The 14278-nt window shown below is 44.0% G+C and overlaps 1 pseudogene; it reads left to right on the top strand.

Annotated features, from left to right (window-relative positions):
- The first annotated feature begins 30 nt into the window (after positions 1-30).
- Positions 31-12113, top strand: LOC118374025 (acidic leucine-rich nuclear phosphoprotein 32 family member B-like; annotated as a pseudogene).
- The last annotated feature ends 2165 nt before the right edge of the window (positions 12114-14278 follow it).

The raw sequence follows: 14278 nt of genomic DNA, 5'->3' as shown, positions 1-14278 counted from the left end.
TGGCCGTGGCTTGCTATATAAAGCATGCAGACAGGCGTCTAGTTATGTTATATTGAACGTAAGAATGGGCAAAAAGAGTGACTTAAGGGACTTTGAGCGTGGTATGATCGTCGGTTCCAGACGCGCCGGATCCAGTATCTCACAAACAGCCGCACTCTTGGGCTTTTCACGCACGGCAGTGTCTGTGGTTTACCGAGAATGGCGCGACAAACAAAAAACATCCAGTCAGCGACAGTCCAGTGGGCGTAAACAGCTCGTTGATAAGAGGGGTCGAATGAGATTGGAAAGAATCGTGCAAACTAACAGGCGGGCTACAGTTAGACAAATAACGGCGCAGTACAACAGTGGTGTGCAAAACGGCATCTCGGAACGCACAACTCGTCGATCCTTGTCACGGATGGGCTATAGCAGCAAACGCCGGGCAAACGAAGAGTGGAAAAACATCGCCGGTGTAGATAAGGTAAAGGAGTCAATGGAATGCAGACCGTTCCATTGATTAGATAGGTCAGATTTGTTGAATGTGCGCCAAACAAAGTGGATGTATCAAATAAGGGTTTATTTATGTATTGTCACAGGCCCACAATGTGGTTACTTAAACCCGATTGATATGTTTGGCTGTTTTCGCTGCATAATGTTTAGAAGTTGCCCCTTAAGGCTCAGAAGTGACGGATAAATACTAACTCCCGTTCATATAGCTAAACTTGTTAGGTAGCATACATAAATCGATGGTAGTCGTGTTTTAAAAACTGTAACACAGTTGATTGGTTACGATGACATGATGTTGACATCCATGTAAGCGTTCTACTCCGATTTTTACCTTAACGTGTAAAATACATTGCCTAAATGTAAACTAATTTCGTTGGGGCAATGAAGAAATTCGGAATCTTTCCTCCACAGCCCTTTCCCATATGCGTTTCCATGGCAATTCCATTGTTTTGGTCCAGTTCGATCGACTTCTTTACCGCATCTGTTGTGAGCGGTCAACGAATGTATATTCCCAGTCATATTATTCCTCGCAACTACCACGAAGGAAAACAAAAAACTTACTGAAACTGGCCAACAAGCTCCACGTTCATTGTCGATATTTTGTACTTTGTGTTAATAATCTCACATTTTATAATGTATAGGAAAGACGATTAACATGTTGGTCGCCGTCTTGTGAAAAAGCCGGCCTGAATGACATGAGACCGAGCCAAAGGCGTTCGGTGTGTGGGCTGCTAAAACTCCGTTCGACCTCTGGCTTTTCATGAATGCATGAATACAAGTATTCAACATTGAATGCATTTGAATTGATATTTTTACGGTATTACTGCGAGTAAACAGTCATTCTTATTTGGAGCGTTTAGATCACTGCATCTCAGGAATCACCATGTTGTCATTCTGTCGTCTTTGAAGCTCTAGAGGAAGGAACTCCATCTTTGTTTTACTAATTTCCAATAGTGTGCAACTGCAGCCTGCAATTCAGGGCGTTGTTGCATGTGGGCATTCCTGCATCTTTAGGGACGTCCCCTCCTGCATCTGTAGAAACACCCCGATAAGTCCATTGGTTCCCGCATGAATGCACCCCTAGAGCACAACATCTTCATGCTTGTGTGACACCTTTTTGAATGTGGCTCAAAAGGGAAATAAATGTTTCACTCTCTCCTGCTGTGTACCGGAGTCCTCTTTGCCTGCTAGCGGGACACTGTCTAGTGGTCGCTAGCACAGCAGTCGGGAGGCTGGGGTGACACTGCTAGCTTGTTAGTTAGCTAGCTAGCACATTTTCGCCCCCACATACCGGAGAAAACCATGCCTGACAGGCGGGTGCGAAGGACACTGTTTACCGGTCGCCTCCCACGAGCACAACACGTGGGAGGCTGGGACGATACCATGTGCTAACTAGCTAGCTTGCTAGTCAGCGACACTGGTAGCTTATTAGTTAACGCACGGCGTCGCCCCCGCCTGCTGTGTACCAGAGTCCTCTTTGCTAGCTAGCGGGACACTGTACCGGGTCACTCCCACAGCAGTCGGGAAGCTGGGAAAACACTATGTGCTAGCATGCTAGTTAGCTAGCTAGCACACTGTCACCCCCACGTACCGGAGAAAACCATGCCTGACAAGCGGGGGCGAAGGACACTGTCTAACGGTCGCCCCCGCGGGAGGCTAGGACGACACCATGTGCTAACTAGCTAGCTTGCTAGTCAGCGACACTGTTAGCTAACTAACACACGTCATCGCCCCCGCCTGCTGTGTACCGGCGTCAGCCTCAGGACGACCTGGCTAAGCTAGCACAGTGTCCTCCGCTGCCGCCGTCGTTAACAGAACTGCGGGAAAACAGTGTCTGACCAGTGGGGGTGAAGGACACTACTGGTAAAGATTTTTGTAACTAACCCAAGAGCACAGAAGGCTGCTGCGGGGAGAACGACTCATAATGGCCGGAAACCACGTGTTTTGATGTATTCTACCATGGTTGCCCTTAGTTTGAAGATGTAATCCAGAGACTGGTGTTTTCTCCATCTCCTTAGCTATCATTCTCTAATTCCACTGGTTAAAACTTGGTCCTCCAGAAAGTGGAGAGCAACACTTATGCAGTTCTCCTACGCAATATACTTGGTAAAAAAAAGCCGCACAAGACAGGATTACCTACACATACTGACCAGCTCAAATGGACAGAAGCGTGCTATATGGCAGACCAATCCGAACTCATCTCTCGGCATGTCTAGTCCACTCATTATCTCAGCCAATCATGGCTAGCGAGAAGGTTGCTGTCTTTCTGTGGATAAACCAACTAGGCTCAGTATTTAACTATTTTATTTGTATTTACAGAAGGCATACAAGTCTTAAGGCACATGAAAGTTATGTTTCAGAAGACATTTCTGCCAAAATATGCATTTTGATTTAAAAAAAAATGATATTCAAATGGCTCTCCTGTGAAATAGTGACCCGTGACATACGCAAGGTTTTTTCTGAAACAAGTCACATTTGATACCATTCCACTCCAGTCATTAACACGAGTCCATTCTCCCCAATTAAGGTGCCACCAACCTCCTGTGCCCAAGATAGACCTGAGCCTGTCACTTCCAATGGGAGCAAATGAATCATAGTTGGCAGAACAACCAAGGAGATGGGCAGAGCATGCACGAGCTAGTGAGATCCTATTGGCACGTTCTATCATTTATTGCATATTTTTTATATGGAACACATACATTTTTAACTTTGGCAAAGGGTCAAATCTACAAAACTCTTGTCTGTTACAGGTTCTAGTTTTGGAAACGCAATACTGTATGGAGATCAAATGTTTAATAGATGAGAAAATTAGCAGAATGTTGGCCCAAACTCCATCTTCTCCCATTGCTGGCCACTGGGCTTCCTCTCATCACCATATTTAGTATTGAGTGACCAGATGCTTCACATTCATACAACTGGTGAAATATCTGTCTGATTGTTCTGTGCTACTGGTGTGTACTAGCTATAACAAAGAGGAAGTGAGGCCTAATTTGGCTGAAAATCTTTCTCCCTCCAGCAAGTGGGGTTGTTTCGCCAACCAAGCAAGGAGTTTTTGTATGGCGGTCAATGAGTTTCGAATTTGGTCAACAAAAATGTATGGCCTATTTGCTACGTGAGGTGTATTTGATCTAATATATGTTTCATAATGTTCAAGTTAAGTGTACTGATATAGGTCATGTGACAGGCAGCAACCTTCGTATTCAGACCCCTTGACTTGTTGTTTTGTTATCCCATAATGACAAAGTGAAAATGGTCTTATTTACATATGTATTCAGACCCTTTGCTATGAGACTCAATTGAGCTCAGGTGCATCCTGTTTCCATTGATCATCCTTGAGACACCTGTGGTGAATTCAATTGATTGGATATGATTTGGAAAGGCACACAACTGTCTATTTTAAGGTACCACAGTACACATCAGAGCAAAAACCAAGCCATGAGACCGATTGTGTCAAGGCACACATCTGGGGAAGGGTACCAAAAAATGTCTGCATCATTGAAGGCACACCAAGAACACAGTGGCCTCCATTCTTAAATCATTCTTAAGAAGTTTGGAACCACCAAGACTCTTCCTGGAGCTGGCCGCCCGGCCAGACTGAGCAATCGGGGGAGGAGGGCCTTGGTCAGGGAGGTGACCAAGAACCTGATGGCTACTCTGACAGAGCTCCAGAGTTCCTCTGTGGAGATGGTTGTCCTTCTGGAAGGTTCTCCCATCTCTGCAGCACTTCACCAATCAGGTCTTCATGCTGGAGTGGGCAGATGAAAGCCACTCCTCAGTAAGGCACATGACAGCCCAATTGGAGTTTGCCAAAAGGCACCTAAAGGACTCTCGGACCATGGAAAACAAGATTCTCTGGTCTGATGAAACCAAGATTGAAGTCTTTGGCCTGAATGCCAAGCGTCGCGTCTGGAGGAAACCTGGCACCATTATGTGCTTCGGCCTGTCAGGGCTTTTACTGGGGGCAGCACGAGGGATGTGGAGGACTTTTGCTGCCACTGTGACCACTGCACAGCGAAAAAGGGACCCCCAGGCCGCTCTCGTGCTCAGCTCTAACAGTTCCCAGTGGGGGCTCCCATGGAGAGGGTGGGAGTGGATGTAAGTTGGGCCGTTCCCCACCACAGACAGTGGAAACCGCTGGGTGCTCAAGGCCATGGACTATTTCACAAAATGGCCCGAGGCCTATGCTCTGCCTGACCAGGAGTCAGAGACCATCGTCGACGCCCTGACAGCGGGGTGTTCAGCAGGTTTGGAGCTGAGTCCATCCACAGCGACCAAGGCAGAAACTTTGAGTCCCGTGTGTTTGCCACCATGTGTGAGAGGCTGGGTATGCAAAAGACCTGCACTACCCCTCTCCATCCTCAAAGTGATGGCCTTGTGGAGCGCTTCAACACAATGCTTGGACAGCAGCTGGCCATCGTCTCTTCCAAACACCAGCGTGACTGGGACAAGCACCCGCCTATGGTCCTCATGGCATGCTGCTCTGCTGTCCAAGACTCCACCTCCTGCATGCCTGCCCTCCTCATGCTGGGGAGAGGGATTCGCACCACTGCAGAGATGGCATTTGGTCGGCCCCTGGATAGCCCTCACGTTCCCCCAGGACCGGAGTATGCCCGGAGACTCCAGGACCGCCTGAAGACAGCCCACACCTTCGCCAGAGAGCAGCTGGTGAATGCAGGTGTGAGGCAGAAAAGGAACTATGACGTGCACACCTGGGGAAGGCTCTTTGGCTGGGGAGCTGGTCTGGGTCTACAGCCCCCTAAGAAAAAAAAGGCAGATGCCCCAAGTTGGACAGGCACTGGGTCGGACCCTGCAGCGTCCTGGAGAGAGTAGGGGAGGTTGATTACCGGGTGCAGCTTCCTCCCCTGGGTCCCACATCTGGACACTCTGCGACCATCACGGCCACTCAGACAAAGGAGCCCTCCGGGTCGCTTCAGAGACTTTATTCCCTCGGTGACGAGGGACTTTATGGTGGGGGGGCTGTGTAGCGACCCGCACAGACAGCTGTGTGTTAGGCTATAAGTGGGTTGTGTTGTACTTATCAGTATTCTCGGTGTCCGACATGCCAATCAACCTGCTATCTCCCAATCACGGGAATGCCTGGAATGTTCTGATGCTGGGCATCCTGGTGGTTGGCGGAGTGGTGTGGAGGGGGGTTGGGCAGGGGGATGGAGCATTGGAAGTTAAGACCAGGTTTAGCCATTGTTCTCTCTCTTACGTCTGGGCTTCACAAGAGAAGGTCACGGTTGGTTTGTGGGGTATCCTTAATTTATTTGGCATGAAGCTACGGCCAAACAGTAGCCTGTGTAAAGTTGGGTTAATAAACCGTAAACTCGAACCTCAGTCTGGACAATTGTTCCTTTTATGATCTAGTCAGGTCATTACAATATAGAGAGGCTCCTGTAGGAACACCCCGATTTGCGGGCTGCAGTTGCAACCTAATTTCTAACAAACTGTCCTATCAGTTGTTTGCTCGATGGCTAGTCAATCAATTTACCTCAATGTTTTCGATTTAGAGTATATTTGCAATCCTTTCCATTGCTGTAGGGTAGGTAATGGCGGGCAGTCAGGCTTCTCTTGCAGGTCCTCAACTGCACGGCAGCGCTTAAAAGGGCAATGGCTAGCCTGTAGCGAGCTTGCTAACAAAAAGCATTGCATGTGTCATTAGTGACTGAACAGCGGGCAAGTGAAGGTAGAACTGTATTGTGCGGTTCTTCCTCGTGGCAGCTGGTTTAAAGAAACAACCGCGGTGCCTCGACATAAAACATCATGCAACCAAATACCTTTATTGATGGCTCTACTCGACAGCCTTATCAATGTTTCACTTTGTTAGTGTGCAAATCATGACCTTTGACGTTCAACGTTAACTTTCTTAAACCTTTTTGTTGCGCAACGACTGTCCCTGACTATTAAATGTGAACTCTGCTCTTTAAACAATTACATTTAACATTTTGTAACTAGGAACTGAGCAGTTGCAAGTATTCATACAGAAGTCAGGAAAACTGTCAGTGGAATAACAACCACTCCTATCATTGCGGTCCATATTTTGTGTCTTGACCTCTTTCATCCTGAAGTTTAGATTAAAAGCTTTTTGTTTTTATCCATGAAAAATATTGATGCAGCAAGTTACTGTTGCCAACATGTGACTATTCTCACATGTTTCCCACAACTTTTATATAAATGCATCAAATGTTTTTCATAATATGGGTGCATTATCCATTGAGTGTTTAATGCATCTGAAACAACGCATGCATGTGTTTATTTTTAATTACATGGATTACAATTTAACAAAGTATTTTATCCTTATAGGTACGAGAACTTGTCCTGGACAACTGCAGTTCAAATGAAGGGAAAATCAAAGGACTCACAGAAGAATTTGTCAATCTGGAATTCCTCAGTTTGATAAACGTTGGCCTAATCTCAGTCTCCAAACTTCCCAAACTTGGGAAACTGAAAAAGGTGGGGTGGGGGGGTTCTCTCCATTTGTAACACAAGCTTACACTTCCAGTAACATTTGTGTTAACTCCTTTTGAAAAATACCTTCAATTCTGCCGGGGGTGTAGAAAGAGCCATTTGTTCGTCCCTAATGGCACCCTAATGCCTATATAGTGCACTTTTGAGGGCCCTGGTCTAAAGTAGTGCTCTATGTAAGGAATAGGGTTTCATTTGGGACGTAGTCATTATTTTCTGAAAGGCTGTTACTTGCTTTGGTGTTTTTGGACAGAAGTGACTGATATCTTCACATTATGTTGCAGTTGGAACTCAGTGACAACAGAATCTCTGGTGGCCTTGACGTGTTAGCAGAGAAACTCCCCAACCTCACACATCTAAATCTAAGCGGGAACCAACTGAAAGACATCAGGACATTGGAACCTTTGGTAGGTACACCAAACTCCCGGTAGAGCACAATACAGTGCGACACCATCTCATTGGCTCAGGCTATGCCTCAAATTTCATTTCCCCATATAGTTTTGACCAATTTGGTCCCACAGAAAAAGCTGGATAGCCTGAAGTCTCTAGACTTGTTCAACTGTGAGGTGACCAACCTGAACGACTACAGGGAGAGTGTGTTCAAGCTGCTCCCTCAGCTCACCTACCTGGACGGGTACGACGCGGAGGACCGGGAGGCGACCAACTCGGACAGAGAGGTGGACGATGACGACGACGATGAGGGTGGGCAGCCATTTAGTTTGTGTTTTGAGGGAATACAAGGAAATGTAAGTGCAGATGTGCGTTGACTGGAAGGTCTTCTGTAGCTCAGTTGGTAGAGCATGGCACTTGCAACGGCAGGATACTGGGTTTGATTCCCGGGACCACCCGTTCGTAAAATGTATGCTCGCATCACTATAAAACATCTGCTAAATGGAATATTTATATATTGCAATCCATATGTTTTGTCATGGAAGGCAATTCTGTTGTGCATTTGTAGGGTTTGTCGGCATTTCTCTGTGATTACTGACAATGGAGGTGGTGTATTTGTTTTTTAGGAGAGGATGAGGACGTAGAGGAGGAAGACTTTGACGAGGAGGATGATGACTATGAAGAGGAGAGAGTAGTAGTAGGAGAGGATGATGAGATCAGCGGAGATAAGGAGGTAAAGCCATTTTTGGTTTGTTTGTGTTGTGACCCAATAGTTTAAAAAGATCAACATGGTTTGAGAGCTCTGTGGATGCTGACCTGCTCTGTCACTTCTCTCCAGGAGGAAGATCTCGGAATTGATGATGAAGTTGACGAAGATGGTATGTCATTCATACTTTGTCACAAGCTCACTTCTGGACACTTTACTAAGTACAGTACCATATAGTATAGGGATGCATGATATATCGGTGAACATATCTGGTTAACGCCAAAGTGCAAAACCGATGTCAAAGCTGACATGCATACCTATAAAGTAGGTACATGAGCTAATGACGCCATGTAAAAAATTTGCGCTACACGTGCAACACAGCATTCCTAACCTAGCCCACAATGTCTGCTGTGTGGATCGAGTAGTCAACAAGTTGAGCAGTTATTTGAAAGCGTAAGAATTTCAACAAGACAACCCAAAGGCGAAATCCATTAAAGCCAAGATAATGGAATTCATTGCGCTTGACAATCAACCGTTCTCTGTCGTGGTAATGTTGGCTTTCGCCGACTGGTACACACTACCAATTGCGCTATTTTTCAGAATAGCTCCTACCGGAGTTACACAGTAGTAGCGTTATGACATACATACTATGGAACGCCGTTTGGGTCTTTGCGTGTCAAAAATGATACAGTAGAACTGTCAAAGCTCTACAAAAAAGTCTGCAAACACCGGCCATGAACGATGTTTACAATGCCGCGTTTAATAAAGCGTCATTTGTTTGACCGCATCTTCTGGGGTAGCTAGCTTCAGGTAGCACCAATACAACCAGCTTGAAAAGCAATAACAGTAGAAACTGCAGTCATTTTCATTATTCTTAGCAAGGATTTAGGAATCGTAAGTGTTAGCTAGGTAGCCACTTGTTGTTCACCTATTGTAATTGAACTGAAGTTCATGAAAATAAATAGCTAGCCAGCTACTTAACCCTGTTGCCCAATGCTAACGTTATAAGCAGCCAGTTAACTTCATCTGGCTAGTGATGCTCGACCGGACCGGGTTATGTGTCGTGAATCTAGCCACAATAAGGATTAGTGTCATTGACAGTGATGCAAATGAACACAAATAGTAGAATTATGCCAAACTTTTATTTTGAAGGCTAACCGCAAAGTCTACTATTGTGGCTAATCCTTATTGTGGCTAGCTTCACATAGATGGGTCCGACCACCATTAATCAAATAAGAACTGTCTTATAAATTAGGGTTATTTTAGATGACACCTAGCTATGCTACTGAAACATGTGGTTTTGCTATGTTTTTGGGGAAGAACATTGTTTGCATCCATGAGCTAGCAAGAATTTTTTTTTAATGATCAGCACTGTGCGAGACAACTTTACCAGCATCATAGCATACGTACCGATGAATCGTTGTGACATATGAAATAGGAATTACGTAAATTAATGAACATGTTAAATTATTGTGACGTACAGTCATATTCAGGTCCTGATTGGTCAACAAGCTTATTTGACACGTCAAATGGTATGACCAATCAGGACCTGAATATGACTGCATATCACAATAATTTAACGTGTTCATAAATTTTTTTACACTATCACTTGAATTTCATGTCACAACAATTCATATATTATTTCCGTGCAAAGACCCAAACGGCGTTCCATATCAATCCTGGTTGAGAATGAAACGACTGAACAAATGAACGACACAGCAAGTAAGTGAAATAAATGCGTTTTTATGTTTTACTGGTAATGGAGACATGCGTAAGTGCCATCAAAATAACCTTTTGGTCAGTTTATGTGTAACTTTTTATTTAACTAGGCAAGTCAGTTAAGAACAACAATGACGGCCTACCCCGGCCAAACCTGGACGACGCTGGGCCAATTGTGCACCGCCCTATGTGACCCCCAATCACGGCCGGATGTGATACAGCCTGGATTTGAACCAGATACTGTAGTGACGCCTCTTGCACTGAGTTGCGGTGCCTTAGACCGCTGCGTCCATGTTTGTGTGTTAACTATTTAACTGTACGAGAATGCTTAAAAGGCTGCTAAAATGTTAAATATTGGTTATCGGTATCAGTTTTTTTGGCAAGGAAAATGGTGCATATCGGTATCAGCCAAAAAATGTCATGTCAGTGCATCACTAGTATAGTATAATGACCCTTTCCCATTTCTACCAGAAATCAAGGCTGTCCAGGGAGAGAAGAGAAAGCAAGAGCCTGACAAAGATGATTATGAGCAGAAAACGACAGCCTATCAAGTTACCAACCCCTTCCCTCTCCACCCTGACACCCACCCTGCCTACGCCACGACTCTCTCCCAGCTTTGAGCCCGTCTAGGGTAGAGGTCGACCGATTAATCGGAATGGCCGATTAATTAGGGCCGATTTTCAAGTTCTCAAAAATCGGTATTTTTGGGCGCCGATTTTATATATTTTTTACAATTTTTATTAATTAATTTTATACCTTTTTATTTAACTAGGCAAGTCAGTTAAGAACACATTCTTATTTTCAATGACGACCTAGGATCGGTGGGTTTAACTGCCTTGTTCAGGAGCAGAACGGCAGATTTTCACCTTGTCAGCTCAGGGTGATTCAATCTTGCAACCTTACAGTTAACTAGTTCAACGCAATAACGACCTGCCTCTCTCTCGTTGCACTCCACAAGGAGACTGCCTGTTACGCTAATGCTGTAAGCCAAGGTAAGTTGCTAGCTAGCATTAAACTTATCTTATAAAAAACAATCAATCATAATCACTAATTAACTACACATGGTTGATGATATTACTAGATATTATCTAGTGTGTCCTGCGTTGCATATAATCTGACTGAGCGGTGGTAGGCAGAAGCAGGCGTGTAAACATTAATTCAAACAGCACTTTCGGGCGTTTTGCCAGCAGCTCTTTGTTGTGCGTCAAGCATTGCGCTGTTTATGACTTCAAGCCTATCAACTCCCGAGATGAGGCTGGTGTAACCGAAGTTAAATGGCTAGCTAGTTAGTGCGCGCTAATAGCATTTCAAACATCACTCGCTCTGAGCCTTCTAGTAGTTGTTCCCCTTGCTCTGCATGGGTAACGCTGCTTCGATGGTGGCTGTTGTTGTTGTGTTGCTGGTTCAAGCCCAGGGAGGTACGAGGAGAGGGATGGAAGCTATACTGTTACACAGGCAATACTAAAGTGCCTATAAGAACATCCAATAGTCAAAGGTTAATGAAATACAAATGGTATAGAGGGAAATAGTCCTATAATTCCTATAATAACTACAACCTAAAACTTATTACCTGGGAATATTGAAGACTCATGTTAAAAGGAACCACTAGCTTTCATATGTTCTCATGTTCTGAGCAAGGAACTGAAACTTTAGCCTTCTTACATGGCACATATTGCACTTTTACTTTCTTCTCCAACACTTTGTTTTTGCATTATTCAAACCAAATTGAACATGTTTCATTATTTCCTTGAGGCTAAATAGATTTTATTGATATTTTAACTTAATATAATACAAGTGTTAATTCAGTATTGTTGTAATTGTCATTATTATAAATAAATAGAAAATCGTCCAATTTAATCGGTATCGGCTTTTTCGGTCCTCGAATCTGTATCGGCGTTGAGAAATCCTAATCGGTCGACCTCTAGTCTAGGGCAAGGCTGTACCAGACGGTTGGTCAGAGTGGAGCTGCCTCCGCCCCATGGAATCCAGAGACATTCCCAAGGTTCTCAAGCAGCGCACCACTCCGCATTCCACAATTTCACTGTCAACTCCCCTTTATGTATACCTGTGTGAGGACTTCAGGATTGGTATTTCATTTTGGGTCTGCGCTTTTAATATTTTTGTTGGATGAATTATGAATACATTGTTAGGTTTATTTCTTACCCCTTTGTCTGCATTCTTTATTTTTTCCCCCAAAATAAAATCGCTATAGCAACTGTGCGACAAGCGAGCTGTGATTTTGTGTGGCTGCCTGTTGCACAAATCAAGGTTATAGCTACATTTTTTTTTTTACTCTCTGTATGACCAAGCTTTGTAAATAAAATGTTTACATTTTGTGCTAGTGACAAGTCTAGAACTCATATTTATATCACACAATATGCACCAAATTCCTCAATGGATACTTCAGTCACTCCACGAGATGACATGTTGCAGCTTATTTTATTTTGAATGGGAGGGAAGGTGAAAAGACTGCAATAGGAACAGGAGTTTCACTGCAACTCAAATTTTATGTCACATGCTTTGTAAAAAGGTATAGACTAACAGTGAAATGCTTACTTTCAGGCCCTTCCCAACAATACAGAGAAAGGAAATCAAGTAAAGCATGTAATAAAATAGCAGATGTACAATGAATAATGATAGCAAGAGGGACCAGTACCAAGTCTGTGCAGGGGTACGAGGTAAATGTGTCCATATAACTAGGAATAGAGTGACAGTAGCAGCAGTGTGGTGAGTCATGGTTCGTGCAAAAAGGGTTATTGCAGATAGACTGGGTAGCTATTTGGTTAACTACTTAAAAGTAGAATATGCAGAAATCGCACAGCCATTACATGGTTGCTAAAATTCTAACAGTTTGCCTAATTTCAGTTTGTGCCTAAACTCTGGACCACGAAGCCAGTTCCACTGCTTATTTTTCATTGTTCCCCTCTAATCCGGGACTGATTTAGACCTGGGACACCAGGTGGGTGCAATTAATTAACGGGTAGAACAGAAATCCAGCAGGTGCCGGACCTCAGGGTAAGAGATGAATACTACCTGTGTAGAGAATCATTGTACCATCAAAACGCTGTGAAATATATTCTCAATAACCAGAGTTTTTTTCCCCCAGCTGTTTGAAGCCGGTGTACAAAACCGAAAGGAAAAGACCACTAAACTTGACATGAAGCATAGAAATAGAGCACATAGAACATATCTACTGCTTCTTAGACTTGCTTTCAATGAGCATGAAAGCTCTATAACCCACATTTCTATGTGAATTTGGTCAGGGCGCCCAAAAAGTTGCTTTGTAGCTTTAAGAACAATTTCCTCAGCAGGGTGTTAGTCGGTAAAACATCAACGAGACAGTTATGTTTGCGAAACCTTGTAATTATATTTATCTTGACATGCTTTAGTGCATGTTTTTGAAACAGTATTGAATGTGGATCAAATATAATTTTGTTTGAATTCCCAATGCTGTGTAGAGCTCATATAAACTGCTTTCATCACTGCCCTGTAAACCCATTCTTGTAAATTGGAGCTACATGATTGTCTGGGTCTGAGAGCTTTTTTTTCCTCAATACCACTCACTTTCAGCTCCTCCAAGCTAATGTAGTCGTTTTGAGGGTTTATCCATAAGGCCTGGGTTTGAGAGCTTTTTTCCCCCAATACCACTCACTTTCAGCTCCTCCAAGCTAATGTAGTCGTTTTGAGGGTTTATCCATAAGGCCTGGGTTTGAGAGCTCGACAAGACGTTGACCATTTCTGGGTATGTCTCACCTGTAACATAATACCCAGCTGTGCTGGGTGCAGAGGAACCAGGCTCTGGGGGGTGGCTAGTCCTTTCTAGCTGTGCTGGGTGCAGAGGAACCAGGCTCTGGGGGGTGGCTAGTCCTTTCTAGCTGTGCTGGGTGCAGAGGAACCAGGCTCTGGGGGTGGCTAGTCCTTTCCAGCTGTGCTGGGTGCAGCTGTGCTCTGGGGGTGGCTAGTCCTGCATGGGTGCAGAGGAAGACCATTGAGGCCTTATCAATATTCTATAATGTCAAAACAAAAACAGGTTAAGATGTTCCAACGTTCATAGATAACCAGGGTTGCTATGAGCAACAATTCAACACCCCAGGAGTCAATGTCATTTGTCTTCTTCATATAGCCTGGCATAGAGGAAAATAGATCATTCAATATATTTCAAATGTGACTCACATCTGATATTTTTAATTGTTAGATGATTCCATGTCAGGACTCGGGTACTAGGGGAACCTGAATAATAGATCTATTACATCAACTTATCACAGATGCCTAACACACATACAATTTTTGGTGAATTATTCATGTCATTCTTTCACAACTGTTGCAATACAAAACATTTAAACATTTTAAACATTGGTATGTTTAAAGATAGTAGAAAGAGGAATATCAGTGTTCATTCACCTTGACTTATTCCACATTGTGTTACAGCTTGAATTCAAAATGGATTAAATCATGTTTTCCCTTCACCCATCTACACACAATACCCCATAATGACCAAGTGAAAACAAG

The sequence above is a fragment of the Oncorhynchus keta genome, unplaced genomic scaffold (assembly GCF_023373465.1).
Source record: "Oncorhynchus keta strain PuntledgeMale-10-30-2019 unplaced genomic scaffold, Oket_V2 Un_contig_6766_pilon_pilon, whole genome shotgun sequence".
NCBI classification, from domain to species: Eukaryota; Metazoa; Chordata; class Actinopteri; order Salmoniformes; family Salmonidae; genus Oncorhynchus; species Oncorhynchus keta.
The sequence above is the reverse complement of the archived record's forward strand: the minus strand, read 5'-3'. Positions and strand labels throughout refer to the sequence as shown.